Below are 20218 nucleotides of genomic sequence, written 5' to 3'. Positions count from 1 at the left end.
AGATTTGCCCGATGTTAGTTGCACATGGATGATCTTAGAGGTATCATGCTGTGCCACTAACCTGGAGGTTTGGGTATCCTTGATGAATATGGCTACACCCCCTCCTTTTGTGTTTTGGTCCGTGTTCTGTGGCCGAAACGTGTGGTATGAGTTGTAGCCCATTAGTGCTGGGGTGCTCTTTGGAGCCTTGAACCAGGTTTCAGTTATTGCACAGATGTCGACGATGTCCTTCAAGGATGCATCTGCAGTCATAACATATGGGTCCTTTAGCCCTGGAGAAGGCCTTAATAGACATAGAAGCAGGGGGCCTAGCTGCCCCACGTGCAGGAGTAGAAATGTCCAATGGAATGGTTTCGGACAATTCTTGTGCACTTGCTTCTTCGGTAGGGATTTCTGAAACCGACTCAGCCGGGGCCGCTCTGGCCTCGGTTGTCGGAGGTATGTTTTCGGCAGAAGTAAGAACCGAGGACTCGGTTTCAGCCGAAACCGAGACACTCGCGGTAGGCCTAACCGTGGTTTCAGCCGAAACCGGGCGCAGTGTCGGTCCTTTCCTGCGTTTTTGGCCAAATGCGTAGTCGGAGTCTCCGACGGCATTTTATATGCAAAAGCGGATCCAAAAAACTCTTCTGCAAACTCCGACTGACATCTAAGAGTCCGTCGGTTGAAGGAGGCACAGGCTAAACAAGCTGATACGTCGTGGTCTGGGCCTAAGCAAGGAAGGCAGTAAGAATGGAAATCCTTATGAGGTATTTGTTTCCCACAAGTTAAACAATTATTTACTTTGTCTGACATCGGCTGAGGCAAGAAAGAGTCCCCAACGGGGTACTTAGCTTTTTTAGAAGTCTTTGGTAGCTGAAATCTCTGGATCTGACCGACCGGCACTTGCGAACAGCTTCTGCTTCGGGCAACGCGGCAAGAAAGACTGAGGAAAATAGCGCTGGCTGATGCCTTTATACCCCAGAAGCTCTGACGTCGTGGAAAGTGCGACATCAGCCGAGGCCAGACCCAGACTTTGGAATCTGGCCGACCGAAGGGCTGCCTGAGGCAGGACAACCCATATGTTATGACTGCAGATGCATACCTATCGGACATCTACATTTATGGTAGGTACAAAACTGTACTTTCTCCATACTGAGGAGTGTTTCGAGCACGTGCATTTTGAGATTTACACTCCTGGCATTGAGTAGCATAACCCTCGTTTTTTTTTTATTGTGCTGTTTACAGAGGTGGGTTTGACTTTTGAGCCTTGCCTAAAAAAGACACTATGGGGGCAGCAAGAGCCTTGGCCTGTATTCAAAGCCTAGGGGTGACAGGTGCAAGCCGTCTCTTGCAAAGCAACGCGGCTTGTCGTCCCAGGCTGACAGACACTGGATCCCCTTTGAATGACACCAAAGCTTAGCCAGTTGTTGAAATTGATCATTTTTTCTTTATACTGAGTTATCATTCTTGTTGAGGGCAGGATGCTACACAGGGTCAGGGTCATACCAGCCTGGGCTGCATGATCAGAGAGCTCTTCCATGTCTCTTTTCATGTAGTCCAGGGAGGTACGTCTCAAGTCATTCACAACAACAGAGTCATATTTGTACTTCTTTTGGAGTGACCTGGGTGCTTGTGTTATGTGGTGGATTTTGGCTCCCGACAGGCAGCTAACAGTAACCTTCTGCTTGTCCAGCCTAGTGAGTGGGATGTCAGTGTGCCTGACTGTAGAGTCACCTATTACTAGTGTGTTAGGTATGTTATTTCACCTTAAGGGCTGTGATTGTGCGGCACACTGATTTTGTGTTTTATGTGTTGTCTGGTTTGTGACGGGAAGTGCAGGTTGTTTGGGTGTCTGCTTTGGAGGTCTCTGATGCTTTTGCAGGTTTTTATTTAGAGCCTCCGAGTATGATTTTGTGTATTTATGTGTATTTTTTGCTAGTGCTGTTTTAGCAGGTCTGTGTGCGGCTGGAGGTGTGGTGCAAGTGTTAACCTTCTCCTCTTGACTGTCTGTTTCAGTCTTGGGTGAAGACAGCTTAGCTTCCAGTTTGGCTGTATAATTGCATCTCTCACATATGTTAGTGTTTTGTGGTAGGAGGAGAGAGTTGTCTGTGTACATGAGGCATTTGTAACATTGCCTCAGGATACCCAGATTCACCAGCTGGACTGGAGAGTGCACCAGAAGTTGCCCTTTGGTCATGCCTGAATAGTAGGGTGAGCTGCATAGTCGCTTGGTTGATGAGGGGTGAATAAAGAGCCTTCCCTTGCTGGGCAATCAGTGTCAGGGTATATTAGTGTTTGCTATTAGGTCTGAGCAAGTGCTGGGCTGTAAGATGCTTTTTGAGTGCTTAGATTGAGAGTTAGACTAGTTTCAAGGGAAAAAACTGAAGAGGAGACTTAGTGGAGCCGGGAATAATTTAACCGTAGCTAACCGGCACTGCCTGGTACGCAAAACAATGCAAACGCATTTTTTATAGTTGGGAAATGAAAGAGAGAGAAATTAGCCCAAAATGGCCAATAAACTACTAACTTCAGGGCTAGAACCACTCCTCCAGGGACAGATAGGTTGCTCAAAGCTCCCCTCTCTCACAGGTGAGCAGAGAAACTTCCTTCTAGCCAAGTAAACTATGGGCAACTCAGAAACTAGTATCACAGCCCTGAATTCAGCACTAGCCTGAAAACTGGACTATACTAGCTTAGAAAGGCGGGAAACAAGGAATTTTGTTTTTTGAAAAAATAAGGCAAAAACAGAAAAAAATACACTTAAAACAGCTTTAAACGACTACAAACGATCAGAAAAGGCTATCGCACTTTAATGTGTAGCCTACAGCAGTTAAACGAGTTATTTAAACAAAAAACAACTTTTTAAAAGTGCAGGCAGTCAAATAAGTACAAAACATAAACTCAAACGCTATGGACCAACTGGTCACCACTCCCACAAGAGGGGACAACATATTGGACCTGGTCATCACCAACATGGGGACTCTATATTCCACACCAGAGGTAAACCCCTCGTTAGTAAGATCAGACCATAAACTAATCTCCCTGGATATCCATATCCCATCCTCACCCACAGCCAAGGAAACCACTGTGAAAAATTTCTCAAAAGCTAACTTCACACTTCTCAAGACCGAGGTGGAATCCTTCAAAACCCCTGGGCCAGTGGATAATACTGCCCGATCTGCAGAATCCTTTACAAATGCATTCTATGAGCACCTACAGGAATGCATGGATCGTGCTATCCCAGATAAAACCAAGACTCACTCCTCCAAAAGCAGGAGACCTGTCTGGTGGACCCCGGCCATAAATAAGCTATACAACAGAAGGAGGAAGCTACTACATGACAGAGCAAAATCCCAAAAAACGAAGGGGCATATCTGATCAGTATTAGCAAGAAACTACGATCCCTCATAAAATCATCAAAGGCCAACTTCGAAAGAAAAATTGCCCTAGACACTAAAGATAATCACAAGGCCTTCTTTAGTTATGTCAGAAATATGGGTGGCAACTCCCAGATATGCTCTGAATTGACACATAATGGCAAAAAATACACTGAACCCACAGACATAGCCAACATCCTGGCAGACAGGTTCAGTGCAAACTTCTCCCCCCCTTCCCCCCCCAAAGGAGCAAATGCCTATCCCAGCAGAATGTAGCCTCCCCGACATCACAGATGCACAGGTGAAAGCTGCCCTCTCCAAAGCAAAAAACACAGCATCAATGGGACCGTACGGTGTCCCAGGCTGCGTCTTACATGAGTTCCAAGAAGAACTGAACCCTGACATTAAGTCACTGTTCAAACTTAGCCTTACTACAGGATATGTACCCAAAGAATGGCGTACAGCAACAGTGGTCCCACTCCACAAAGGTGGCACCATAACGGACCCCGGGAACTATCGCCTCATAAGCCTGACTAGTCTGGTCTGTAAAGCTATGGAGCCGTGTTATCATGGAACTCATAAACAAAGACATTGGGAACCTCCAGACACTGGACCCTACCCAATTCGGCTTTGTTAAGGGCAGATCTTGCCTCTTAAACCTAGTTGATTTCTTTGAAACCATTACCAAGGCCATAGATGAGGGCAAGGTAGTCCACACAGCCTACCTGGACCTCGCAAAAGCCTTCGACACAATACCCCTCTTAGGCATCATAAATAAGCTTACCAGCTTAAATATCAACCCCTATGTCACAAGATGGGTTGCAAACTGGCTCAGGGATAGAACCCACATGGTCAGAATTGCAGGTGCCACATCCGACTCTAAACCAGTTACAAGTGGCGTCCCACAAGGCTCAGTTCTGGGACATCTCTTGTTCAGTATATACTTCTCTGAGGTACAGGCTAACACGGGAGGACTATGGCTGACAAAGTTCGCAGATGACTGCAAACTGGGAGCCATAATAGACTCTCCGGCTGACACAAGCATCCTCCAAAAGGGTCACATGGAGACGGATGCCTGGTGCCAGAGCCACGGCCTCAAGGTAAATGCCAAAAAGTGCATAGTCATCCCCTTTGGGAAAAACAAAGTGCCCACAAATTACCACATAAGTGGTAATCCATTAAGTACGGAAGAAGTAATTAGGGATTTGGGGACCCACGTAGATAGTAATCTCTCCTTTGATAATCACGTAGCCAAAGTGGTCAGAAAGACCTTCTGTATAGCCCACCTTATCACGAAAGGTTTCGCATCTAGATCAAGAGAGGTCATTGTGTCCCTCTACTCATCACTCATCAGGCCCATGATTGAATACAATGCCCCTTTTGCGATGTACCTTACCCGACACCTGCAGCAACTGGAGAGACCCCAAAAGTACCTCACCAAGAGGATCATACGCCTCAAACAGATGTCCTATGCAGCTCGACACAAGAAACTCTAGCTCTACTCAGTTGCTTACCGCCTACTCAGAGGCGATCTATGCCTGTCGTACAAAGCCATGTCTAACCCAGAATTAATGGACATGCTCCACCTCACAAAATCCAAATCCCTTAGAGCTACATGCTAGTGGGACTTAAACCTCAGCACAAAAATAAATAGGACATGCTGGAGGGGCAGATTCATATCCCAGAGGCTCCTCTCACTCTGGAACAGAATCCCAATTCATGTTAGGCAGAGCCCCTCGCTGACTCTCTTCAAAAGAAATCTTGACGAGTGGATGGGAAATCGCAAATTTACCCCTGGGATCTCTTCTGTGTCCCTGCTAGACAGAGGCACAGTAAACTAATCTTAAAGGGCTACCTTCTGTGACCTACTATACAGAGGCACAGTAAGATAATCTAAAGGGAGGCGAAAGCCAAACACACTCTGGCTAGGCTTATAAATGCCGTAGGGCAGATAGCCTAGTATCTACCTATGAACCTATATATGAAAAAAACAAGCTTTTAAATCACAGTAAACGCTGGACAATCTGCGTTTAGGCAGAAAACAGTTAAGTACAGCAAGAAAGTACAGAAAACTGGTACTTAATCACTCCAAAGTCTCTCTTCTAAGTTAGAAGGCTTGTATAAGTTTAAGGCTTTTTAGTGCTACCTAGTAGGTTAGTTACAGGAAAGATAGGAAACAAGCGCAGATGTGGTCTTTTAAACAAGAAAGTTGAAAGAGATGGACAAACTGTCCAAATGGTCAATAAACTACAATTTCTGGGCCAGGAACCTCTCCTCTCGTGGTAGACAGGCTACCTGATGCTTACCACTCCCACTGATAAGCTAGAAGGCTTCCCTCCAACACATAAAGGCTTGGGGGGCTCAGAAGCTTACAAAGAGTCCTGGATACAGCAAATCTGTACCTGGACTAGACTAGTAACAGGAAAGATAGGAAACCAGCGCAAACACAGACTTTTAAATCAGAAGGTTGAAAGAGATGTTAAAGCTTCCCAAACGGCCAATAAACTATAATTTCTGCGCCAGAAACCACTCTTCCTGTGGTAGATAGATTACCTAGTGCTTACCACTCCCACTGATAAGCTAGAAGGCTTCTGTCCAACACAGAAGGGCTTGGGGGTCTCAGAAACTTAACAGTCTTGGATACAGCAAATCTGTATCTGGACTACACTAGTTATAGGAAAGGCAGGGACCAAACGCAAAACGGGCTTTTAACCAGAAAGTAGAAAGAGATGGAAAAACTGCCCAAACAGCCAGTGAACTACAATTTCAGGGCTAAAACCCACTCTTCCCGTGGTAGATAAGCTACTTAGTGCTTACCACTCCCACTGATAAGCTAGAAGGCTTCCCTCCAACACAGAAAGGCTTGGGGGCTCTGAAGCTTACCAAAAGTCCTGGATACAGCAAGTCTGTATCTGGACTTGATTAGTTACAGGAAAAGCAGGAAACAAGCTTAGAATTTTTTTTTGTTGCAGAAAAGCATCTAAAACAACAGGAAATACAATTCAAATTGTAGTGCAGGCCAGCACACCGGTCTGTGTAGCAACACTACGGCAAATACAGTTCAAATAAATGCAATTAAATTAACAAATGAGTAAAAAACAAGTGCAAAGGCAGTAAATTAGAAGGCTACTAACAAACAGTAATAAGTGGAGTAAGAGCGACTCAACAGATAACAGCACGCAGAAGTGCAACTAAGACAGTTACAGTAAAATACAGTAAAAGCAGCTGAATAAAAAAAAAGAAATATATATATATATATATATATATATATATATATATATATATATATATATATATTATTTATTTATTTATTTATTTATTTATTTATTTTTTTTGAAGAGAGGGAACAGAGCAGGATTAAGAGGCTACAGGGGTTGTCCTTCCCAGATGCTCTCTTTGTACACAGTATGAGTGCCTGAAATCAGAATATGATCTCACTGCAGTCAGTTGAGTGAACAAATGTGATGGGCCTAGAAGGAGTATTGAAATACAAATCTACAAGAGGGGTGGGTAGTTTCAAAGCCACCAACATTAACAGAAAAACAAGAACAGGGAGGGTGGGTGGGGAACTAACTGCAGACCACAACTTCATTTGAGTTCATATTCAGTGAAAACCACAAATAAATTAAATATAGTCCTGTATGCAAAAGAGCAGATAAAAGTGTACTTAAATTCACTTATACATCCAGCTGATTTCAGGTAGATGTTAGCCTGCCAAAGCTCTGATATTAAGCAGAGATAACTCAAAATGTGCCACTTATACAAGGCAAGACAGAATGTCGGTGATGAGCTGAAACTACCCCCCACTGCTATCAGTGGCTACACAGAAATTCTAAAAAGTACTCTGTAGAGAGAGAGCCACAACATCAGTTGAGTTAATATTCAGTGAAAAACACACATAAATAAATTAAATACAGTACTATATGCAAAAGAACAGATAAACGTGTTCTTTAATTCACTTATATGTCCAGCTGATTTCATGTAGATGTTAGCCGGCCAAAGCTCTGATATTAAGCAGAGATAACTCAAAATGCTCTAGTACATGATTGGCCCCTGGGTCTACTGTATGCCTTTCCTCCTTTTCCTCTGTTAACAAAGTTTCTAAAGAAGGCTCTTTGGTTGAGAAGCAAAGTAATCCTCATTGCACCCTATTGGGCTTGGGAAGTCTGGTTCCCTTTCCTTTGGCCTTACCTTGTTCACTGACCATGGATTCTGGATCCAACTCCAGGACTTCTGTCACACCCACAGGGGTTGATCCACCCAAACCTATTGAGCCTTATTATGCTGACAGCGTGGATGTTCTTCGTGTTTCACTGTTGCAGTCATTACATTTAGGTTATCTGTTTGCAGGTAGCCCTCAGTCGGCCTGATTAACAAAGTTCTGGGTACTGTGTCGGTTGCTGTCTCTTCTTCCGTGACGTCAGGTCGTCAGGGGTATAAAACATGCAGTCGACATCATTACATCCATCTTTCTTGCTGTGCGGTGCCCGAAGCAGTTCGCAAGTGCCGGTTGGCCAACTCCTGAAATTTTCGATGTCCTTCAAGGATGCATCTGCAGTCCTAACATATGGGTTGTCCTGCCTCAGGCAGCCCTTCGGTCGGCCGGATTCCAAAGTCTGGGTCTGGTCTTGGCTGATGTCGCACTTCACCCAACGTCATAGCTGCAGTCAATTGGGTATAAAGGCATCAGCCGACGCCATTTTCCTCAGTCTTTCTTGCTGCACGGTGCCCGAAGCAGAAGCTGTTCGCAAGTGCCGGTCGGTCAGAACCAGAGATTACTACTACCGAAGACTTCTAAAAAGCTAAGTACCCCGTTGGGGACTCTTTCTTGCCTCAGCCGATGTCAGAAAAAGTAAATAACTGTTTAACTTGTGGGAAACAAATACCTCATAAGGATTTCCACTCTTACTGCCTTCCTTGCTTAGGCCCAGACCACGACGTAGCAGCTTGTCTAGCCTGTGCTTCCTTCAACCGACGGACACTTAGACGTCGGTCGGAGTTTGCTGAGGAGTTTTTCGGCCCCGCTTTTGCTTACAACATGCCGTCGGAGACTCCGACTTCACAGTTAGCTAAAAAGCGTAAGGAAAAGGACCGACACTCTCTGCGGTTTCGGCCGAAACCACGGTTAAGCAAACCGCGAGTGTCGGTTTCGGCTGAAACCGAGTCCTCGGTTCTTCCTTCGGCCGAAAGCATGCCTCCTACTTCCGAGGCCTCAACTTGCATGGCTGAATCTGCTACTGCATTTCCACCTGCTGTTGCAGGTTCACAGGATTTATCAGACACTATCCCCTTAGACATTTCTACTCCTGCACGTGGAGCTGCTAGGCCACCTGCATCCATGTCTATCAAGGCTTTCTCTAGGGCTAAAGCAGCTAAATCTTCTAAGGCCTTGCCTGCTAAAACCCCCTCACACAGGCCTAGTTCTAGTTCCCAAATGCTCAGCCTGGCAGAGGATCTCATTTCTTTGATCAGGGATCCCAACCTCACCCTGACAGGGCCTCTCATCCCCCTCCAGAGAAGAGGCCTAGAGCAGAGCCCCCTGAGCCAGTTTCAACTGATTACTCCTCGGATGATTCAGAAAACTCAAACCCTCCAGAAGGCCCATATTCTCCATATGAGGACTCTGACGCAGAAGACTCCATTCCTTCTGCCTCTCCTCCTGAGGAATTTTCTTTTGGGGAAACCTTGCATGCTATGAGAGAGCAATTCCAATGGCAGGGCAAGGATTTTTCAGATTCTCGGAAAAGGCTAAGGACCTTTTTACATTTACCACAGCATAGGCCTTTAGCTATTCCTCCAGTGCTAACAGTTGTGGATGATGCATTTAATGATGCTTGTACTGCTCCTGACTCTCTTCCCCCGGCCCCTGCTAAGCCCGACAGATACTACAGGGTCACGGACACACATTATCACTTGTATAAGGCTCCTATTGCAGATCCTGAAACTATTTCACAGGGCCCCAAAGCTGTAGCAGCAGCCTCTGCCAAAAACCCCCTCCCCTCTGAAAGAGAATCTAGAGCACTAGAGAGATGGGGTAAAAAAGTTTATACTTCTGCTACTTTTTTGGCTAGGGCCTTAAACTGTCAATTCCACATGATTCAGTATCAGGAATTTTTGTTAGATCAGCTAAAAAAAAAACTGTCCTCTCCTGAACCTTTAGACCGTAAGTCCCTTCAGGATTTGGTACATAACATTCAGCAGGTCAGTAATCATTCCTTAAAATGCGGCTATGATGCACTGGAGGCTTCCTTTAGATCAGCTATGACTGGTACAGTGATCAGAAGGCATGCATGGTTAAAAGAGCAATCCTTACCAGATCATGTAAAGTCTAAGCTCCTAGATGCTCCCATGGAGAAACACAGTTTGTTTGGCACACCTGCACAGCAAGTGTTAAAGAAGGTGGAAGAGAAAGCAAAATCTGTCCAAACAGTCAAGGATTTCTTACAGGTCCAGCCTCCGAGGTTTAGTAGAAATTGGCCTTCGAAGAATTGGTCCTTTCCAGACACCTCCAGAGCACAGAGAGGCAGAAATAGGCGCCCAAGAGGCAGAGGTCAATCCAGAGGTGCCTACAGGGGACGTCAGTGGCAGCCTAACAACCAGAGAAGTACTGCCACAGATCCACCTACTACCACTTCCACAGGACAGTCACAGTGACTTGGCTCTGATTCCGCCTTCCAGGGAACAACTGGAAGCACCCTTAGGCGGAAAGCTAGCCTTATTTTCAGTAAACTGGCATTGCATTGCAGGAGACAAATGGATTTTACAGACAATAGACAAAGGCTACAGGTTTTACTTCCATACTCTACCAAGACAGAGAGGAATGCCAAACCTACCACCAAACCAAAAGACAAACGCTCTAGAACAAATCAACCACTTACTAAGGATGAGAGCTATAGAAAAGGTACCGTCTCTGGAACAAGGGCAAGGATTTTACTCCAGACTTTTCCTGGTACCAAGAAAAGAAAACCAATGGAGACCTATTCTCGACCTGTCCGCTCTGAACACATATCTCATTGTTCCAAAATTCAAAATGCTGACCCTACAGCAACTTCTTCCCATGCTGGGCAAGGAGTCTTGGGTGGTGACTCTAGATCTCAAGGAGGCATACCTGCACGTCCCTATACGACCAGATTGCAGAAGATACCTCAGATTTCTTGCAGGATCAGAACATTATCAATTCTCAGCATTGCCCTTTGGCTTATCTACTGTGCCCAGAGTATTCACGAAATGCCTGGCATCAGTAATTGCTCATTGCAGGCTTCAGGGAATTCAGATTTATCCATACCTGGACGACTGCCTGATACAAGCGGACAACAAGATCAAACTAAGAAAAGACTTGGAAAAGGTTATTCACCTGCTGCAAGCCCTGGGATACACAGTCAACACAAAAAAGTCAAGGCTGATACCATCTCAAAGGATAACCTTCCTGGGTGCAGAACTGGACACATCAAACCAGATGGCATTCCTCACAGCAGAAAAACAGAAGCAGCTACCACTCTATTTCATGGCATTAACAACGCAGAACCAGCTTACAGCAAGGAAAATCCTGCAAGCCCTGGGTTACATGGCATCCTGCATAATATTAATTCCACATGCCAGACTACATATGAGGAAGTTGCAATGGTACCTGAGGAATTTATGGTCTCAGCACAAGCACAGCCTAGAAACCCAAATTCCAATAATTCCATGCCTGAAGCAAGAATTCCAGTGGTGGGCCCAGGCCTGTCAATTGAACAAAGGACTGCCCTTCCACAGGCCTCATCCAAGCCAGACTATCACCACGGACGCCTCAGACCTCGGTTGGGGGCACACATGGTGGACAAGTGCATACAAGGCTTATGGACTCAAGACCAGATGAACCTACACATAAATCAAAAAGAGATGCTGGCAGTAAAACAGGCAATTCAGACATTCAGACCATTTCTTCAACAGGGTCATTTGCTGATAAGGACGGACAACACCACAGTTATGTGGTATATCAACAAACAGGGAGGCACACATTCATATCCTCTATGCCGGATGGCAATGGACCTCTGGAATGTGGCCCTGAGTCTCAACATTCAGCTCCAAGCCATATTTGTGCCAGGAAAAGAAAATATACTAGCAGACATCTTAAGCAGAACCACCACGGATGCCCACGAATGGAGGCTGCATCCAGACATCTTCAAAACCATCACAAGGAAATGGGGACTGCCAGAAATAGACCTGTTCGCATCCCCACACAACCACCAATTGAAAAAATTCTGCACAAGGACATACCACCCACTTGCTTGGAAGGTGGACTCCCTATCCTTCAGTTGGGAAAACCTGACAGCATATGCATTCCCACCTCTTCCTTTGATGCACAAAGTGCTACCGAAGATCAAAGAAGATCACCCGAGGATCATCTTGATAGCTCCAGATTGGCCGAGGCAACATTGGTACCCGCTACTGAGGAGTATGTCCCGGGAATACGCATGGCCTCTACCCCTACTACCTCTACTGCTAACACAGAACAACTTCAAAATCCTGCATCCAAACTTGAAAACACTGCAGCTAGCTGCTTGGAACATTACATAATGAAAAATAACCCAGATTTATCTCAAAGGGTTAAAGACATTATCTTGGAGGCTCGCAGACCCTCAACAAGGAAAACTTATTCAGCAAAATGGAAAAGATATCTCATTTGGAGTGCAACAAAAGGAGTAGATGCATCATTGGCAAACATAGCTAACATCCTGGAATACTTAGCAGAGCTTTTCCACAATGGTCTGTCTTACTCCTCCATTAAGATTCATGCATCAGCAATTTCAGCAGAATACAACATGGATCCTCCAGTCTTTTCTCAACCTCTATTCAGGCAGTTTCTCAGAGGAATTAAAAATGTAAAGCCACCAAGGAAACCACCATTGCCTACATGGGACTTGAACTTTGTGTTAGAAAAGTTGACACTCCCCTTTTGAACCAGCAGCAACAGCAGAATTACAGTACTTATCTTGGAAAACTGCATTCCTGCTTGCAATCACTTCAGCTAGAAGGGTTTCTGAATTACAGGCATTAATGGCAGTACAGCCCTTCCTTATCTTCCATCAGGATAGAGTGTCCATGAGAACTAATCCTACCTTTATGCCAAAGGTGGTCTCCAGGGTATCATTAAACCAAGCAATACATCTACCAACATTCTTCCCCAACCTGCAGAACAGGGGGGAAAGATTGCTGCATACCTTGGATGTACACAGACAATTGCGCTACTACCTGGACAGAACCAAGAACAATAGAAAAACTGACCAGCTTCTGGTAGCATATGCAACAGGAATGGAAGGAAAAGCAATTTCAAAACAAACAATCTCAAAATGGATAGGAATTTGCATTAGATTTTGTTACTCTCTTCATGGAAAGGCAACTCCAGAAAACATCAGACCTCACTCCACAAGGGCTACAGCCACTACTACAGCTTTCTTACGAGGAGTGGCTACCAAAGACATTTTAGAGGCTGCTACTTGGAGCTCCGTGCATACATTTGCCAAGCATTATAATCTACCTTTATACTCCCGATCCCGAGCAGGTTTTGCCACTGCTGTTTTGCAAGGGATCTTAACTACACCATAAACTCCTAGTGCCTCCTCCCCCAGTTTGGCTATGGTATTCTACCCATTTGTTAGGACTGCAGATGCATCCTTGAAGGACATAGTACAGTTTTGTACCTACCATAAATGTAGATGTCCGAGAGGTATGCATCTGCAGTCAGGATTACCCACCCTCCTTCCCCTCTGTGGTACTCCTAGGGTATTTGCCCATCTTGTAGCTCGCTGGGGGAATCTATTATGGTGTATTTGTTTGTATATATGTATATACATGTTTATTTCTATTTGCTCTCTATTGTTTGGAAACATTTGCATTTATCCAAATTTAGCCTTCCTAGAGGGCACCTGGCATCTGGGGTTAGAAACACTGAGGAAAATGGCGTCAGCTGATGCCTTTATACCCGCTGAACTGCAGCTATGACGTCGGGTGAAGTGCGACATCAGCCGAGGCCAGACCCAGACTTTGGAATCCGGCCGACCGAAGGGCTGCCTGAGGCCAGGACAACCCATTTGTTAGGACTGCAGATGCATACCTCTCGGACATCTACATTTATGGTAGGTACAAAACTGTACTTTCTGGAAACTTCCGACACCATTTCCCTAGACAAACCTACTCCAGCACGTGGAGCAGCCAGGCCTCCTGCATCCATGTCCATTAAGGCATTCACAAGGGCTAAAGCTGCTAAACAGCCAAAATCTCTGCCTCCCAAGGTTATTCCTCAGGGATCCACTACAGGTTCACAGATTTTAAGTTTAGCTGAGGACCTTATTTCCTTAATTAGGGGCTCTCAGCCACACCCGGACAGGGGCTCTCAACCTCCTCTAGACAAAAGGCCCAGGGTTGAGCCCACTGATGCCCAGTCCTCTGATGAGGCCTCAGATGGCTCTGCTCTACAGACTACCAGGAGGAGGCCTTTACGGCCTACGAGGATTCTGATGCGGAGGAATCTATTCCCTCGGCCTCCCCTCGTGAAGAGCTGTCCTTTGGGGAGACCCTTCACTCCATGAGAGAGCATTTCAAATGGCAGGGCCAGGAATTCTCTGATTCCAGGAAGAGATTAAGGGCTTTTTTGCATTTACCTCAGCATAGACCTTTGGCTATTCCTCCTGTTTTAAATGTCATTGATGATGTGTACTCTGAGTCTAGTATTACCCCTGACTCCCTTCCTCCGGCTCCTGTCAAACCCGATAGGTACTACAGGGTCCCGGACTCGCATCATTTCCTTTACAAGGCCCACTCTGCTGACCCAGAAACTATTTCCCAGGGCCCTAAAGGGGTTGCAACTGCCACTACTAAAAATCCACTCCCCTCTGAACGGGAGTCCAGGGCTTTAGAGAGATGGGGTAAAAAAGTGTATACTTCTTCCACTCTTTCTATGAGGGCATTAAATTGTCAATTCATATGATACAGTACCAAGAGTATTTGTTAGATGAATTGCATAAAAAACTGTCTTCACCTGAACCCCTAGATCGCAAGTCACTTCAGGATCTGGTACATAACTCCCAACAGGTTAGCAACCATTTCTTGCAGTGTGTTTATGATGCATTGGAAGCTTCATGTAGGTCAGCAATGACAGGTGCAGTGATACGTAGGCATGCTTGGCTGAAGGAACAAACTCTGCCAGATCATGTCAAAGCAAAGCTTCTGGATGCGCCACTGGAAAAGCATAAGTTATTTGGCTCCACTGCTCAGGAGGTCTTAAAGAAATTTGAAGAAAAGGCTAAATCTGTACAAACAATCAAAGATTTTCTCCAGGTCCAACCACCAAGATTCAGCAGAAATTGGCCTTCTAAGAATTGGTCCTTTCCAGACACAGAGAGATTTCAAAGAGGCAAAAACAGGCGTGCCAGAGGCAGAGGGCAAGCTAGAGGCTCCTACAGAGGACGTCAATGGCAGCCTCCTAACCAGAGAGGTAGTGCAGGACCTACAACTGCTGCACAAGGACAGACTCAATGACTTTACCTTGACCCCGCCAACCAGGGCTTAACTGGAAGCACCTTTGGGCGGAAAGCTATCTTTATTCTCAAAAAATTGGCACAGTATTACAAGGGGGACAAATGGACACTGCAAATAATAGACAAAGGATACAGGTTCCATTTTCATACATTACCAAAAAGAAAAGGCATGCCAATCCTGCCACCAAATCAAAGGGCAGAGGCTGTAAAACAAATTTCCAACCTATTACAAATGAAAGCTATAGAAAAGGTTCCTCTCACAGAACAAGGCCAAGGATTTTATTCCAGACTATTCCTTGTCCCAAGAAAAGAAAAACAATGGAGGCCTATTCTCGACTTGTCTGCACTGAATATTTATCTCATTGTGCCAAAATTCAAAATGCTGACCCTACAGCAACTCCTTCCCATGCTGGGCAAGGGGTCTTGGCTGGTAACTCTGGACCTCAAGGAGGCATACCTGCATGTCCCTATCAGACAAAGTTGCAGAAGACACCTCAGATTTCTTGCAGGTTCAGAGCATTATCAATTCTCAGCATTGCCCTTTGGCTTATCTACTGCACCCAGAGTATTCACGAAATGCCTGGCATCAGTAATTGCACACTGCAGACTTCAGGGGATTCAAATATACCCATATCTGGACGACTGCCTTATACAAGCGGACAGCCAACAAACTTTGATAAAACACTTGAATTATGCCATCCGCCTACTTCAGGCCTTGGGATACACAGTCAACATTCACAAATCAAGACTTGTTCCATCCCAAAGAATAACTTTTCTGGGTGCGAAACTAGATACAACCACCCAAATGGCTTTTCTCACAGAAGAAAAACAGACAACTACTGGATTATTTCGAAAATCTGACGAAACAAACTCAGCTGACTGCAAGGAAAATCCGGCAGGCCCTGGATTACATGGCATCTTGCATTCTTCTGATTCCACAAGCAAGGCTACATATGAGGAAACTGCAATGGTACCTAAGGAGTTTATGGTCTCAGCACAGTCACAGACTAGAAGCTTTGATACCACTCATTCCATCCCTACGAAAGGAATTCCTGTGGTGGGCTCATGCAAGCCAGTCAAACAGGGGTCTGCCCTTCAGCAAACCAATAACCAGCCAAACCATTACAACGGACGCTTCAGACCATGGATGGGAAGCACACATGGAGGGCAGATGCATTCAAGGACTATGGTCACAGAAAGAATTGCGCATGCACATAAACTAAAAGGAAATGCTGGCAGTGACGCATGCAATCGAGGCCTTCAAACACTTTCTGCATCAAGGCCACCTGCTAATAAGGACAGACAATACCACAGTTATGTGGTACATAAACAAGCAAGGAGGTACCCATTCCTACCCTCTTTGCAGGCTGGCAATGAATCTTTGGGAACTTTCCCTAAAACTCAATATAGAGCTGCAATCCCAGTTTGTGCCAGGAAAAGACAATATACTGGCAGACAGCCTAAGCAGAAATATCATGGATCCACACGAATGGATGCTGCACCCAGACATCTTCCTTCAGATAACACAGTCATGGGGGAGGCCGGACATAGATCTTTTTGCCTCCCACCACAACCATCAACTGAAGAAATTCTGCTCAAGGACATACCACCCACAAGCATGGAAAGTGGACGCCCTCTCTTTCAGCTGGAATACTCTAACAGTGTATGCATTTCCACCTCTTCCATTAATGACCAAGGTCTTACTGAAGATCAGGACAGAGCAGCCAAAAGTGATTCTGATAGCTCTGGACTGGCCAAGACAGCACTAGTACCCACTGTTAAGGAGCATGTCACGCACAAAACCGTGGCCTCTACCACAATGGCCACTTCTTCTGACACAGCACAATTATAAAACTCTGCACTCCAGCCTGAAAACCTTGCAGCTGACAGCTTGGAGAATATCTTGACTCCTCACCAGGAAAAGCTATCCAAGAGAGTGAAGAATATCATCATGGAAGCTCGCCGGCCTTCCACTAGAAAGGCATATTCAGGAAAATGGAAAAGATTTCGCACTTGGAGCACCACAAAGGGCCTAGATGCGACCGTGATGAACATGGCACATATCCTGGAATACTTGGCAGAAATGCTCCACAATGGCCTTTCTTACTCTTCCATAAAAATTCATGCTTCAGCAATTTCAGCAGAATACAATACTGATCCAACCTGTCTTCTCTCATCCTCTCCTAAGGCAGTTTCTAAGAGGAATTAAAAACATCAATCCTCCAAGGAAACCACCAGAGCCAACTTGGGACCTTAACTTCATGTTGGAAAAATTAACTCTACCTCCCTTTGAACCAGCAGCATCTTCAGAACTACAGTTCCTGTCTTGGAAGACAGGCCTTCCTTCTGGCCATAACCTCAGCAAGAAGAGTATCTGAATTGCAGGCCCTCATGGCAATTCAACCATTCCTTATTTTTCATCAGGACAGAGTCTCATTGAGAACCAATCCTTCATTCATGCCAAAGGTGGTATCCAGGGTCTCATTGAACCAAGCTGTTCACCTGCCTACCTTCTTTCCAAATCCACAAAACAAAGAGGAGAAACTTCTGCATACCCTGGACATTCACAGACAGTTGCGCTACTACTTGGACAGAACTAAGACTTACAGAAAAACTGACCAGCTGTTTGTAGCATATGCTGCTGGTATACAAGGAAAAGCAATTTCCAAACAGACAATTTCAAAATGGATAGGGAATTGCATTCGATTCTGTTACTCTTTTCATGGCAAAACTGTGCCAGCTAACATTAGACCTCATTCCACCAGAGCCACAGCCACCTCCACAGCCTTCTTAAGAGGGGTGGCTACCAAGGACATTTTAGAAGTTGCTACATGGAGCTCCGTGCATACATTTTCCAAGCATTACAACTTACCCTTATATTCCAGATCCAGAGCAGGCTTTGCTACGGCAGTCCTGCAGGGCATTTTAGCTACACCATCCTTTTCTTAGATCCTACCATCCCCAGCTTATAAGGACTGCAGATGTATCCTTGAAGGACATGGAACAGTTTTGTACCTACCATAAATGTAGATGTCCAATAGGTATGCATCTGCAGTCAGGTTTCTCTCCCTCCTTCCCCTCTGTGGTATTTCTTGGGGTACTTATCCCTCTTATAGCTAGCTGGGGTTATCTATTATGGTGTATTTGTTTTATATTACTGTGCATGTTTGGAATTTTTTGCATCTCTCCAAATTTAGCCTTCCTTAGAGGGCACCTGGCATCTGGGGCAAGAAAAACTGAGGAAGATGGCGTCGGCTGACGCTTTTATACCCCAGGCGCTCTGACGTTGGGGAAAAGGCGACATCAGCCGACGCTGGACCCAGACTTTGGAATCCGGCCGACCGAAGGGCTGCCTGAGGCAGGACAACCCATATGTAAGGACTGCAGATGCATTTTACATTTATGGTAGGTACAAAACTGTACTGTATGAGTTGTAGCCTGGTAGTGCTGTGGTGCTCTCTGGAGCCTTAAACCAGGTTTCTGTTACTGCACATATATCGATTTTCTCCATAGTGAGGAGTGCCTCGAGTGCGTGCATTTTGAGGTTCAGACTTCTGGCATTGAGTAGCATTTCCCTCAGTTTTTTGTTACTTGTGCTATTTACGGCGGTGGGTTTGTCTTGGCCAGTATTCGAAAGCCTAAGGGTGACAGGTGCAAGCCATCTCTAGCGAAGCAGCGCGGCTTGTCGAGCGTGTCGTCCGAGGCGGGCAGACACTGGATCCCCTTTGAATAACACCAGAAACTTAGCCAATTGTTGAAATTGAGAATTTTTTTCTTTATGCCGTGGTATCATTCTTTGTGAGGGCAGGATGCTACTGACGGTCAGGGTCATACCGGCCTGGGCTATGTGATCAGAGAGCTCTTCCATGTCTCTCTTCATGTAGTCTAGAGAGGTACGGCTCAGATCATTCACACCAACGTGGACAATGACAGTCATATTTGTACTTGATGTCCTTCAAGGATGCATCTGCAGTCCTTACAAATGGGTAGTCCTGTCGTCAGGCAGCCCTTCGGTCAGCCGGATTCCAAAGTCTGGGTCTGGCTTCGGCTGGTGTCGCACTTCACCCGACGTCATCGCTGCAGTTTTTCGGGTTTAAAGGCATCAGCCGACGCCATTTTCCTCAGTCTTTCTTGCCGCGTGGCGCCCGAAGCAGAAGCTGTTCGCAAGTGCCGGTCGGTTAGATCCAGAGATTACTACTACCGAATACTACTTCGAAGACTTCTAAAAAGCTAAGTACCCCGTTGGGGACTCTTTCTTGCCTCAGCCGATGTCAGAGAAAGTGAATAACTGTTTATCTTGTGGGAAACAAATACCTCATAAAGATTTCCACTCCTACCGCATACATTGTTTAGGCCCAGACCACGACGTAGCAGCTTGTCTAGCCTGTGCTTCTTTTAACCAACGGACGCTTAGACGTCGGTCGGAGTTTGCTGAGCAGTTTTTCGGCTCTGATTTTGCCTATATTATGCCGTCGGATCCTCCGACAACGCAAATTACCAAAAAACGCAAAGAAAAGGACCGACACTCGCGGTCCGCGGTTTCGGCCGAAACCGTGGTTAAGCAAACCGCGAGTGTCTCGGTTTCGGCCGAAACCGAGCAAGCGGTTCTTTCTTCAGCCGAAACCATGCCTTCTACCGAGGCCTCCTCTAACCTGGTAGAATCGGCTTCTGAAATCCAACCTTCTGTTGCGGTTTCTCAGGAATTATCAAACACTATTCCCTTGGATATTTCAACCCCTGCACGTGGAGCTGCTAGGCCTCCTGCAGCCATGTCTATTAAGGCCTTTGCCAGGGCTAAAGCAGCCAAAGCTTCAAAAACGGTGCCTGCCAAACCCCCCTCTCACAGGCCCAGCACCAGATGTCCTTCAAGGATGCATCTGCAGTCCTTACAAATGGGTTGTCCTGTCGTCAGGCAGCCCTTCGGTCGGCCGGATTCCAAAGTCTGGGTCTGGCTTCGGCTGGTGTCGCACTTCACCCGACGTCATTGCGGCAGTTATTCGGGTATAAAGGCATCAGCCGACGCCATTTTCCCCAGTCTTTCTTGCCGTGTGGCGCCCGAAGCAGAAGCTGTTCGCAAGTGCCGGTCGGTCAGATCCAGAGATTACTACTACCGAATACTACTTCGAAGACTTCTATAAAGCTAAGTACCCCGTTGGGGACTCTTTCTTGCCTCAGCCGATGTCAGAGAAAGTTAATAACTGTTTATCTTGTGGGAAACAAATACCTCATAAAGATTTCCACTCCTATTGCATACATTGTTTAGGCCCAGACCACGACGTAACAGCTTGTCTAGCCTGTGCTTCTTTTAACCGGCGGACACTTAGACGTCGCTCGGACTTTGCT

General features: G+C 45.8%; 1 protein-coding gene across 3 annotated transcripts in view; it reads left to right on the top strand.

Annotated features, from left to right (window-relative positions):
* CHD2 (chromodomain helicase DNA binding protein 2) overlaps nucleotides 1-20218 on the top strand; it is a 3702317-nt gene that overhangs the window by 1259067 nt on the left and 2423032 nt on the right. The gene's annotated exons all lie outside the window — the stretch shown is intronic.

This window comes from Protopterus annectens, chromosome 7.part0 (assembly GCF_019279795.1).
Source record: "Protopterus annectens isolate FY-2018-M chromosome 7.part0, PAN1.0, whole genome shotgun sequence".
NCBI classification, from domain to species: Eukaryota; Metazoa; Chordata; order Ceratodontiformes; family Protopteridae; genus Protopterus; species Protopterus annectens.
The sequence above is the reverse complement of the archived record's forward strand: the minus strand, read 5'-3'. Positions and strand labels throughout refer to the sequence as shown.